Here is a 14,187-nt window from a genome sequence, read left to right as displayed (position 1 = left end):
TGACATGAAATTTTTATAGTAGTCCTTTGATTGCATTAGTAAGGCACTGTAAATTTTTGAGAATTTATGAAGTACATCTGATATATGTTTATTATTTAACCTAAATATCTAAATAAAATAATAAAGGCAATTAAATAAATAGTTTGGGCTTCACCATTATATTATCTTAAATGTATTTGGTATGCTTAAACTGTTGGTAGATTCTATGTTGTCAAATTTTGAATGATTACATGAAGTAGAAGTAGTGTTACTTTATATGGCATGATTGAATAGTTTCCAGACAGATTCTGGAGTTTGATGAGTTGCTTGTTGAAACTGATGTGTATTATAAAAATGGTTAATAACAAAGTTGTAGAGAATTTGATAAGCTTTCCAGAAAGTCCAGGATCACTATATTTGGATTAGTAGAACTCTAGTTATGAGTGAAACAAGTAACTACTATTTTGTGGCATCGTCGATGCATTGTAGAAGTAGTTAAGTAATAATCGAGAAGAGATATGCACCTACTCAATAAACATGATGCACTTGTTAACATTTATGCATTCGTAATACTTATGCCATACTCATGCATCTAGGATCGGAGGAAGAGATCACGTTACTGGAATTCGAAGAAACAGAGGAAGGGAACCAGCAGGAGGATCCGCAAGCCGCAGCTCCCGAAGGCGTGGAGCAGAACCCTGAAGAGCTTCCGGAGTGCCCTGACCACCGCCCTACTTCCTTTCTGCGAGGCAAGCCCCGGAGCATTATAAGTCTCTCAGTAATTTACAAATGTTTACTTACGTACTTATGATTAATGCATTAGGTTATAAGAGTTGAATGGAACCACTTGATGCGTGTAAATTCCTTGTCCAGATATTAACCCTTTAACCGGTATAGGTCCAGGATCGAATATATGCTTAGCCATGCTTAGACCGATAGAAGTCGGGTGATGTCCTATCACCTATGAGATATAGGGGGATACCGGAGCACGGCTGGCTATATCTGCCATCGTGGAACAGAACCTTGTGGTAAAAGTAAATCAAGACTGGACGGGTGGTCGATAGAGAAGCAACAAGACATGGAGGTCTTGGGTGTGGATCTATCCCCGTCTGTGTTGGTTAAGGACCGTACCGTTGTTGGAACTTCTGACAAGATTGAACGCATGCCTCTCACTTAGCTGGCCGGATAACTCGTTCCGACCGCGAAGCCGAGTAATTCAACTCAGGCCAGGACCCGTTCTGTTATGCGCTCCTTCCGGGGAACGATCAGACTAAGCCCAAGGGCAGGCTTGGCCTGAGCATCCTGGCATCTGGTGTTCCAGATTGTGCGGCGTGGTACAGACCCGCGAAATGTGTACTTGAGTTGTATCAAAGGTGACCTAAGGCTATCGTGGCTGGTAAACCTAGGTTTGTGTTAGGAATAAATTCCCAGCTGGTTGAAATCGATTCGAATCGCCGTCTCTCCCGGATAGTGAGAAACTTGACTAGCTCCAACATCGTAGTAACTGTGTTATGAAACATGATGGTTCGGATGAATATGGAATTACAATACCTGCTATGGTTACTATTGTATGCTTCTAAACGATATACCACATGTTTGGCACAGGACAGTTTGCGAATCTAGAAATGGATAGTTATAATTAACTTGATAAAGGAAATCATAATTTTACAATGGGTCAATTGCCTTTTACGCAAAATGTTGTCAAGTTACGTCCACTTATACAGCCTTGCATAATCCTTGGAGTCATTTTATTTCTGGTTCATGACGGGTAAGTCTAGCTGAGTACCTTCTCGTACTCAGGGTTTATTTTCCCATTGTTGCAGATGGCACTATGTATCATGGTTATTGCAAGAGTTGCTTCTATCCCGCTGTGGATGAGGAGTAAGCCTTGGGCAGGCTTCTTTATTAATTCCTATCTTTGCTTTTGTGGACCGTGATCTTACTTGGCACTGTATCAAACTATGTTGGAAACTTTATCTTCGAACTTGTTTGCTTCCGCTTTATTTATCAAACTCGGTTTGTAATAACTTTTATTCGTACTCTGATGACGAAATGTATCTGTGAACTTTATGTAATATGTGGCATGTATGTTGAATCCTGTACGATCTTGGTTGTTATAAATCGTTTATCGAGACCCGCCGTGGTACTCGACGGACTACCAGGTTTATATGGGTTCAAGTATGACAGTGCGACCGCTTGCGGGCTGCTGTTGTACTTGTACTCTTATAAATTGGTTGGTTCTGCGACATTTTCCTCCCTAGTGTCCCCTTTCCGCTTAGTCTCCCCTCATGTCACGATTCAGGAACACCAATCGAGTCAAGGTCGGGAATAAAGTCAACACAGAACTCAATGACCTCTTCTGTTCCATAGCCCTTGGCGATGCTTCCTTCTGGGCGAGCACGGTTGTGAACATATTTCTTCAGGACTCCCATGAATCTTTCTAAGGGGAACATGTTGTGTAGGAACACAGGACCAAGAATGAAAATCTCCTTGACTAGGTGTACTAGGAGGTGTGTCATGATATCAAAGAAGGAAGGAAGGAACACCAACTCAAAGCTGACAAGACATTGAACCACATCATTCTGTAGTTTAGCTAGATCAGTTGGATCAATTGCCTTCTGAGAAATTGCATTGAGGAATGCACATAGCTTCACGGTGGCTAGACGTACATTTGGAGGTAGAATTCCTCTTAATGCAATTAGAAGTAATTACGTCATGAGAACATGACAGTCATGGGACTTTAAGTTATAGAATTTCTTCTCTGGTACATTTATAATACCCTTTATATTCGAGGAGAATCCAGATGGTACCTTGATGTTGTTTAAGCATTCAAACATGATTTCCTTCTCCTCTTTGCTTAGAGTGTAGTTGGCAGGATATAAGTAATGGCGTCCATCATCTGTCTTCTCTAGATGCAGGTTGTCTCTTTCTCTCAAACAACGTAGGCCCTGTCGTGCTTCAAATGTGTCCTTAGGCTTTCCATACACACCCATGAAGCCTAGCAGGTTCACACAAAGATTCTTCGTTAGGTGCATCATGCTGATCGAGCTGCGGACCTCTAGGACTTGCCAATAGGGTAGGTCCTAAAATATGGACTTCTTCCATATGGGTGCGTGATCGTTAGCGTCGTTCAGAACAGATTGGCTACCATGTCCTTTTCCAAAGACGACTTTTACATCATTGACCATATCGAGTACATCCTCACCGGTTCGGTTGCGAGGCTTGGTCAAGTGGTCTGCCTTCCCTTTAAAATGCTTGCCTTTCTTTCTTATGAGGTGATTTGCAGGAAGAAATCGACGATGGCCAAGGTACACGACCTTTCGACATTTTTTCAAGAATACACCTCTAATATCACTGAAGTAGTGTGTGCATGCATTATATCCCTTGTTTGACTGTCCTGAAAGATTACTTAGAGCAGGCCAATCATTGATTGTTACGAACAACAATGCTCGCAGATCAAAGTGTTCCTGTTTGTACTCATCCCACACATGTACACCTTCTTTATTCCACAAAATGAGAAGTTCGTCAATAAGTGGTCTCAGGTACACATCGATGTCATTGCCAGGTTGCTTCGGGCCTTGGATGAGCACAGGCATCATAATGAACTTTCGCTTCATGCATAACCAAGGAGGAAGGTTGTAGATACTTAGAGTAATAGGCCAAGTGCTATGACTACTGTTCTGCTCTCCAAAAGGATTGATACCATCTGTACTTAAAGCAAACCTTAAGTTTCTTGCGTCATTTGCAAACTCCAGAAATTCTCTATCGATTGCTCTCCACTGGGACCCATCAGTAGGGTGTCTCAACATATTGTCTACCTTACGGTCTTCTTTGTGCCATCACAACAATTTTGCATGTTCTTTGTTTCTGAACAGACGTTTCAAGCGTGGTATTATAGGAGCATACCACATAACCTTGGTAGAGATTTTCTTCCGCGGACGTTCGCCCTCAACATCACCAGGGTCATCTCGCCTGATCTTATACCGCGATGCATGGCATACCGGGCATGCATCCAATTTCTCGTACTCTTTGCCATGGTATAGGATGCAGTCATTAGGACATGCATGTATCTTCTCGATTTCTAGCCCCATAGGACAGACAACTTGTTTTGCTTCGTAGGTAGTGGCGGGCAATTCATTGTCCTTCGGAAGCATATTCTTTTGGATTTTTAGTAACTCTCCAAATCCCTTGTCAGATACACCATTCTTTGCCTTCCATTGCAGCAATTCTAGTGTGGTTCCCAACTTTTTCTGCCCTACATCACAAGTTGGGTACAACAATTTGTTGTGATCTTCTAGCATCCGCTCGAACTTGATCTTCTCCTTTTCACTTTCACATTCTCTTTGTGCGTCACGAATGACCTGACAAAGATCATCAGCAGGCTCATCTTCTGTGGCTACCTCTTCTTCAGCTTATCCCATTGCAGTATCATTGAAGCACGCACCATCGGGAATAATATCATTGTTGTCCCATTGTTCTTCTTCACCTTCTTCCATTATAACGCCGGTTTCTCCGTGCTTCGTCCAACAAATATAGTTTGGCATGAAACCCGACTTGAACAAGTGTGAATGAAGAGTCCTTGAGCAAGGATATTCCACCGTATTCTTACATATGGCACATGGGCAGCACATGAAACCGTCGTGTTTGTTTGCCTTGGCCGCACGTAACAAAGAATGCACGCCGTCAATGAACTCTTGGGAGCGGCGATCAGCATTGTACATCCAATGCCGGCTCATCTGCATTACATGACATAAATACCATATTAAAACCTAGATCATAATTAATTATTTATACAACATGCGTGCCACCACAAAAGGTACAAATTTATGAAAGCATCGCTATAATGTAGACAATCCCAACTACCACTAAAAGAACTAAAGCTAAAATACATTTCAGGAGCACAAGGATTTCGCGACTAATCTCAACTAAAACAAACAGATCCCCCGATTGTGCAACATCTTTGGGGTTCTTCGGCTGGATCACTGCCTCATTAGCCGCCATATTTGCCTGTTGTGCAAGATATTTTTGCACGAGTTCAACATACTCTCCCTCCCAGTAGAAGCCTGAACATCGTCCACTGCCATCCCACTGAAATTAAAACAAAAAATTAGAACTTTAATCACAACCATCATGAAAATAGGCATAAACTAACCATAATCATTAAATATGATAAAATAACTCACATTGCGATCCGGACACTTGTAGAAGATACGATCCTTGTTGGGACCCTCCTTCTTCACTCGGTACTCTATCACAATCTTCTTCTCATCACGACACTTGCCGCATGGAATAAGAGGGAGGCCCGGCCTAAGTCACTTTGGAAACCCATGAGAGGCCGAGGACTCGGAAGCAGTTGCCATCTACTCTCTATACTCATTTTTTAATACACTATAAATTTCTCATTTTATAAACAAATAAAATTAAGAAACTATAAAATTATCTATATCTCTAAACAATGATATTTTTAATGGTCATTGTGTTCTCGTCTTTTACTGCGGCAGGTAAGTAATTCACATGATATTTCCGCAAATTAACAGAAGAATGGGAGTGTACACACATAACAATCGATTATCGTTTATATTTATATATATACTACGTTTGGGTACGGTGATTGATAGACTACTGCGACGATATCAGGACGTGTGAATAAATAACCATCCGTACTAGTTGACCTTGCTTACGTGACCATCTCGGCGAGCATTTCTCCACCGGACGGCACCGTACTTGGCCACGGAAGAGCTCTGATTCTACGAGGAAGGGAACACGGTCTTCCACGACCGTTGCCGCTCTCCCTCGTAGAATCAAAGCTCCTCCTTGACGTCCGTTACCGCTCGGCAGAGAACATGCTCGCCGACATGAACACGGTCCGCTAGTTCAACTAGCTACTTTAACCTTCCTTCATGTAAATATGCAAGCTTGAAGTGATTTTGAGCTCAAATTGCTTACAAATGAAAAAAAACCACAATAAAGAACCATATATATATATATAGTGAACAAAATGGAATAAGACAATGATGAAACATGAGAGTATAAAGTTGGTAACCTTTAGAACCAAAGAATCGATGGAGGAATCGAAGAAATCGATGGAGGAATCAAAGAATGGATGGAGAAAGAGCAAGAACACTGCTTAAATTTGAACTTAAGCTCTCGAACGGGCTCGGGAAGGAAGAAGATGGCCAGCAGGATTTATAGCTCAAAAATATATTTTAATAAATAACCATCCGTACTAGTTGACCTTGCTTACGTGATCATCTCGACGAGCATTTCTCCACCGGACGGCACCGTACTTGGTCAAGGAAGAGCTCCGATTCTACGAGGAAGGGAACACGGTCTTCCACGACCGTTGCCGCTCTCCCTCGTAGAATCAAAGCTCCTCCTTGATGTCCATTACCGCTCGGCAGAGAACATGCTCGCCGAGCTGAACACGGTCCGCAAGTTCAACTGGTACGAATTTTCTATAATTTTCTAACTATTTTCTAAGTTTTTCATTTCATAAAAAGTTAAAATAAAATGTTTAGTCACGGAGTCCATAGAAATGACCATATTTTGACCTAGCAACGCATTATCAATTGTCATTGCGTTGCATTGCACCCCGGACCGGACTCCGGACAATAAAATACTATGGTCGATCGATGCCGTTCTTTGTCGTACAGTCGCACGACGACGGCCGATGGACCCGTTCAACCATCAAATCTGTTAGGCCCAGCTGTTCGGGTGTATCGTCAAAAGAGAACGGATTTGCTTTCTATTGCACGGCCTTGCATTGCATCTGTCATACCAGTCGGAGGGACTAGTCCCTATACTCATTTTTTAATACACTATAAATTTCTCATTTTATAAACAAATAAAATTAAAAAACTCTAAAATTCTCTATATCTCTAAACAATGAAGTGTGCTATGCATGCTACAAATGAACGGTGAATACTAGTTTTTAATAGCTACTTTAACCTTCCTTCGTGTAAATATGCAAGCTTGAAATGATTTTGAGCTCAAATTGCTTACAAATGAAAAAAACCACAATAAAGAACCATATATATATAGTGAACAAAATGAGATAAGACAATGGTGAAAAATGAGAGTATGAGATTGATAACCTTTACAACTGAAGAATCGACGGAGGAATCGAAGAAATCGACGGAGAAATCGAAGAATGGATGGAGGAACAATGGAGGGAGGAAGAACACTAGCGCAGTGAGCTTCAAAATGTGCTGAGCTCGGGCTCGGGGAGGAAGAAGGAGACGGCCGATATATAAAGGGGGGACCTTTAGTCCTGGTTGGTGGCTCCAACCGGGACTAAAGGTCCCTCCCAACGGCTCCTGTGGTGGCAGAGACCTTTAATCCCGGTTGGAGCCACCAACCGGGAGTAAAAGTCTACCTTTAGTCCCGGTTGGTGGTTCCAACCGGGACTAAAGGTCCCTGTCACCTCTGTCTGGCGCAGTAGCCATTGAGAGGGACCTTTAGTCCTGATTGGAGCCACCAACCGGGACTAAAGGTATCTCTAGTCCCGGGCGCAAAAAATGCCGGGACTAGAGCCCATTTTGACCGAGGATCAAAGGTCTGTTCTCTACTAGTGTGGATGCTCAGAGTTATCATCTCCTAGGGCATGCAGAAGCAGGGTATAAGAAATGGAAATGCATGCGCTCATATGAAGTGCAGTATTATGAAGAGATTATATATGGAACAACTGTACTACCTTTCTTAGGTCCAGTTTAGTTTGCAAAAAATTTTGCAAAATTTTTCACATTCCCCGTCACATCGAATCTTTGGACGCATGCATGAAGCATTAAATATAAATAAAAAATAAAACTAATTACACAGTTTAGACGAAATCCACGAGACGAATCTTTTAAGTCTAATTAGACTATGATTAGACACTATTTGTCAAATAACAACGAAAATGCTACAGTGCCCATATGTTCAGCTTTACCATTGTCACCTTTCTTTGTGTTTAGGAAGCGTGCTGATGACGAGACTCATGAAGAGATATGGCTGCGATATCAAATGCAAGTTCTTAGCAAACTGTCAAGTTACATATACTTCACTTATGACTATAACTCAACCACTCAAGGACGTCCGAAATAAACAAGACACGTAGTTTGCTAACCTTTCTGGCTTTGACCACCTTTTTCTCAAGTTCAGCCTTGGCACGTGACTGCCGCCGTCTTAAAAGACCATGGTACTGCTTGGCATTTACATAAACAGGCTCCTCGGATACTTCAAGAGGTAATGGCATTCGAGATTGAGTTAGTCCAGGTAGCTGAAAATGAGCCTGCACAGACAACGTAAACGTAAGGCGCTTTATACACTAAAAAAGAAAGAGTACGTAGGGCGCTTTATACATTAAAAAAGAAGAGTACTACAACACAAGCGGAAGGGAAATGCTTTGAGTACAACAATTTGACTACAACTGAAGTACAACCATGCATGCACCTAAACCGTTATCATCCATGTGATTTTAACAGTTGGAATCTTGAGTTGTACGTGTAGCAGTGCTCTTTGTTTTTCCAAGTTAATTCAGGCAATTCGGTCGAGCTTTGAACATAGAGGTATTGATAATACATGATTACATAAATTGAATAAAGTGAAGATGAATTCGTCTATTCAGAGTGTTGTACTTGATCCAAAGACATCTGAGCACTACCATCTTCCATAGTTACGACAACCTTACTTTTTCTTCTTTTGGCACCTCTAATGGGACAACCTGTAGTGTGTGTTCATGTGCACATACACACAAACCCTACACATGCACACAACCAAACGTTTCTGCTTACCATAGGTTAGCATTTTTTTACCAAAAAAAAAGGAACACAAGTATTTTCAATTCAATTTTGCTTCCATTTTCTGGATCATGTGCTGTAATTTTAATAGGAAGCATGCTCATAAGACTGACAACTGTTCAATACATCTCCACTCTCTTTATCTCAGATTTCTAGAGCATGTACCAACGGTCTGGGATTTGTGATTGTACTAGCTTCCCTTCTACTGGCCTCAAATCCTAGTCAAGTAGTTGGTTAGTCCTCAATCTGATTTTTTTCTTCTGCATGGCCATTGCATCTGGTTCAGGCTGCAGACTGCATGCAACATGGCAGTATTAATCTGACTATCTGAAGCAAATTTTGGTACTTGTACAGAAGGTGGGACTGGGGAAGTGTTGTCTTCACTTATATTTTCTTGAGCTGCAACCGTTGACCTCAGATTTGTCCAGGTGCTGCAGCCATCTCCTGCCAGCCCTCACTTAAATGATAGGCATTTTGAATAGCCGATAAATTTTCATCTGTGATATCTTGCCTTATATCACTTATAACTGATGACTTTATTCTCATGAAAACATTGAGACTTCAGCTATTACAAAATTAGTTGCATAATGTTACCCAATTGGGATTGGAGAAAACATCATGTGGACTACTTGTGTGTGATGGACTACTTGTGTGGTTACTGCTAATATCAAGTTAATTTCGTACTGCTTTGGCTATTCGTTAGAATGCTGGTTAGTACTAGTTGTTAGTTACTGTTTTAGCATGTTGTACTTGAGGTACAATTCTGCTTTGGTGAATTATCTGATTGCAGCCTTATGCCCAAAAATATGCACGAATCGTACTGGTACTTTTCTTGTAGCTCATTTACCAGCTTGCAACTAGACCATTCTGAACTTGTTATATTCCTACAAGTATTGGTTTACTATATATATGCAACAAACATGAATATAACTCTTGTTTCCATCTTTCATGGTTCATCTGCCATTATGAATTTGTTATGTCCCTACAAGTATTGAATGGTGATGGTTTGATATTTTTCGTTGGAAATCTGAGCATTAGTCGCTAGTCATTTCTTTTTTTTATGTAGAGGGCAACTGGAGATGGGTCCTCTCAAGTTTCAGCAAACCTGTACCACAAGTCATTTGGGCTGCAACCATCATGTTTGATCAGCATGTGTGCTGTGGAGCAAAAATATTTTCGTAGCAACCATCAAGCAACAAGATTATTATAGAAATTATCTGGTTTCTGCCATCTAGAATGTAGCCTATGTTGGTTGTGCAACAAACACTCCATTTTGCTAAGTCAGTGCCTATGCTATGTAGGGCCTGGTGCAAGCGGTAGAGTCTTACCGCCTGTGACCGGAAGGTCCCGGGTTTGAGTCGTAGTCTCCTCACCTTGCACAGGTGAGGGTAAGGCTTGCCACTGACACCCTCCCCCAGATCCCGCATAGAGCGGGAGCTCTCTGCACTGGGTATGCCCCTTTTAGTGCCTATGCTATGTGCTAGTATGAAAGGCTATTTAGGAAGCAGTAGCTTTATGCTGCTTGGTCTACTTTATGACTTTGGGATATGGTAGCATGTAGCATCATACTGAGATGTATGACTTTTCTATCAACTTTAGTTGTCTGCTGACTTCGTGTTGCAGTTAAGGCAGTTGCTTCTTGTATGACTTAGGTTGGGCACATGTTGCCACATGCATGATTGTGTAGAAACCTTATGACGTGAAAAGTATTTTTTTCTGTTGAGATGTGCATTCATGTAATTCTTTTGATATTTGACTTTGCTGAATGACAACGTACACTCATATGGCGTACAAGACAAATTAGATGTAATAAATATTGACCTCCATGTGATATATATGTGTTTGTGTACCTTCATGTGACGTGGACACTATATTAAGCTTGAATCTGGGTTTGATATGTGATAAATGTTTTCTCATCGTATTTATTTTTTTGGTATATTTATGGTGTCCTGTTGAACAATCTGTCGCTATAGACACATGGACTATTGGATGATCTGTCGGTATATGCTTGGTAACATAGCATTTGTTGCTAAAAAATAGCAATAGACTATCTGTCACTATAAATATTCATAGACAATCTATCGTTAAAAGTATTGTCTAGCAACAGAACTTACACCGTCTACATAAGTCTATCGCTATAACCTTTTAGCGATGGATGGTCTGTCACTATATCCGCTTTTAGCGTCAAATCGTCCCTCGCCAATCTCGGTGTTGTGGTGTAGTGGACTTGGATGGCCATGAGAAGGTTGCCAAAGGCGTGATGAGCACCCTTGATCGACTCCATGGCCCCATCATAGATGAGAGGTTCCATTACCGTCGTCGGAAAGTTGGCAAGAAGAAAGATGTTGAAGTTGAAGACATTCTTGACGTGCTGGTTTCTCTTGAGGATGAAGATGGACAGCCACTGCTGTCCACTGATGAGATTAAAGCACAAACAGTGGTGACTGGTGAGTCATATTATTGAAGGGCATATTGTTATCTTATCATGAAACAACTAATTGATTAATTAGTATGTTGTATATATATAGGAACTGATGTTTGGATCAGTGGTCTACCCGTCAAACACAGTTGAGTGGGCCCTTGCTGAGATGATGAACAAACCTGACGTGATACACAAGGCAATGGAAGAACTGGATACAGTCGTCGGGAAAGAGAGGCTAGTCCAGGAATCAGACATCTGCAGTCTCAACCATCTGAAACCATGCATTCGAGAGGCCTTCCGCTTGCACCCTTAACATGCGATCAACGCGCCCCGCGGGGCCACGTCGCCTTGGAAGACACCACCGTCACATGTTACCTGATCCCGAAGGACAGCCATGTTATCATAAGGCCTTGCTTGATACGTATGTATTCGTCTCAATTCACATAAAGTGGATTGGAGTGGAATTAAACTAAATTTCATTCCGTTACACTCTATGTGGATTGAGTTGAATACACATGCATCAAAACAAGACCTAAGCCGGATCGGGCTGGGCAAAAACCCCAGAGTTTGGCCAGAACCGCTTGAGTTCCGGCCTGAGCGCCATCTGAACGATGGGGCTGGCCGGCTGGGGTCGTCGTTCTCGCAGAACCAGACCTACGCTTCGTCACCTTCGGCACCGGGAGGAGAGGCTGCCCTGGTGTATCGCTTGGTACCTCCTTCACAATGCCTTTGTTCGCCAGGCTTTTGCTGGGATTCAGTTGGACCAAGCACCCAGGTGTTGGCACTGTCAGTCTGCAGGAGTCGCCTACTAGCCTTGCACTAGCCGCGCCCCTTGTTTTGCAAGCTAAACCACGCTTGGCTGCACACCTCTACATGGAAAATTAAGTGGAACTGTGGAAGTACTGTTTTCTCTAGCCAGGACCACTAGCGCCTTTGTGAATTTGATGCTTATATTACATTTGAAAATCATCTCTCTTAAATCTTATATTGTCGTTCAGAAGATAATTTTTATGATATTTATTTTTTCATCAGTTCATAGCACGCGGATACCTAGTAACATTTAATTTGTACATAAGCCTCTTCCATGTGTGCACAAAACATCTCATTTATACTTTCAAGGAAATTTCTTGATCTTCGAGAATTATGTTGGATTTCCTTCTATTCCGAATTAAAAGTGCATCAACATATCTTTTGAGGTAACATTTATAAGTGACAAAACCCATGAACAACACAGAAAACATTTTGGACAACTTATTAACAAATTTATTGAACAAGAAGAAATTTAGAAGGTATATTTGAATTATATGAAATAAATCACAAATTAATTGGATAGAAGCAGGCTGCACAGTTACATAGAGGCAGCATATGGGCATGTGTTATACTTTGACCAGGTCGGCACCTAGTGCCACCCTGACCATGTATCCGTCCTCCCCGTCTGCTTCCGCGAGCGTGGGCCCGCTTCAACAGTTCTTTTCGTGCCCACCCTTCCACCCACTACCCTGCTTCCCGTGCGCTATCACTGTTGGTGGTCCTTAAAAGGCCAAATCCGACCGTCAAATAAGATAGAAAAAGAGGAGAACTAGCATGCCTTACTCATATATTTTATTTATATTAACATATTTCCACATGTATTGGAGAATAAGTGTTTTGCAAGGCACATTTACGAAAACCACCGAAAACATGCTCAAAATGCGCAAAGGAACAAAGCGTAAAGCTATCCCGCACAAGCACTAAGGGGGATAGGCCCACCTACCTAACAAAATTGGGCCCAAGGACGCACAGACACAGCCTAGAGTTCGGTCGCCTACGTCTGGTCAAGAGACCGAGGGCGGCCTTCACTGCGTGCCACTGATCAGATGCAGGACCCAGCGTCTGGTCACTGCATGACCAGCGTCCGGTGCACTATGTGAAACCCTATTTTTTCTATACAGGGCACCGGTGACACCATTGGACTGTCTGTACTCTACGGGCAGACACTCCGCTGGTGAAGTTTTGAACCCTTGCTCCCAAGTGCTAAACACAATGTGTATCACATTTGTGCATGTGTGTTAGCATATTTTCACAAACATTTTCAAGGGTGTTAGCACTCCACTAGATCCTAAATGCATATGCAATGAGTTAGAGCATCTGGTGGCACTTTGATAACCGCATTTCGATACGAGTTTTACCCCTCTTAATAGTACGACTATCGATCCTAAATGTGATCACACTCACTAAGTGTCTCGATCACTAGAACGAAAAGCTCCTATCAAGTTTCACCTTTGCCTTGAGCTTTTTGTTTTTCTTTCTCCTTTTTCCAAGTTCAAGCATTTGATCATCACCATGCCATCACCATCATCACGTCATGATCACCATTTGCTTCACCACTTGGAATATGCCACCTATCTCATGGTCACTTTGATAAACTAGGTTAGCACTTGGGGTTTCATCAATTCACCAAAACCAAACTAGAGCTTTTAGGATGGAGATGCGATTCCTACGTAGATTTAATCAATCATGTTAGAGCATGCACACCGAAAGGTTAGAGCATGCTCCCTTATAGGCAGAGGCAGCACTAAGCTTCGTTGGCCAGTAGCAATGCTCGCGGAATTGAATGAACGGATAGGGTTATTCGCCAGATGGGTGAAGGGGATGGGCTATAAAATTTAATGAAAAAGATGCAAAGCCCAATAATATGCCAACTAAGGGCCAACTTCACTCGACCTTTGCTGCCTACCTAGCCCAAAATACAAAACAGAGCTTTCTTCAAACCTTTAGCATCCCCAGCTCTGGGCCATGGCAGAAAAAATGGAGAGGGGCTGCGTGGGGGCTCCAAGGGCTCGTAGGGGTAGCGGTGCTTGAGCCCCATGCTCCCATGCTGTATCCACCCCTGCTTTCTCCGTCTCTCTTCTTTTTCACATCTAACTAGTAACAAATGTATCACAAAGTAGATTATAGGGGGTAGCACCCTGAACATATAGAATTATACTGGCTCAGGCACAAGGGTACTCTATGTCCAATGTATTACGT

General features: G+C 42.1%; 1 pseudogene; it reads left to right on the top strand.

Annotated features, from left to right (window-relative positions):
- The window catches only part of LOC136536490 (tyrosine N-monooxygenase-like), a 35,976-nt pseudogene extending 23,913 nt beyond the window's left edge, over window positions 1-12,063 (top strand).
- Window positions 12,064-14,187: the final 2,124 nt, after the last annotated feature.

Source organism: Miscanthus floridulus, chromosome 2 (genome assembly GCF_019320115.1).
Source record: "Miscanthus floridulus cultivar M001 chromosome 2, ASM1932011v1, whole genome shotgun sequence".
Lineage (NCBI taxonomy): Eukaryota > Viridiplantae > Streptophyta > Magnoliopsida > Poales > Poaceae > Miscanthus > Miscanthus floridulus.
The sequence above is the reverse complement of the archived record's forward strand: the minus strand, read 5'-3'. Positions and strand labels throughout refer to the sequence as shown.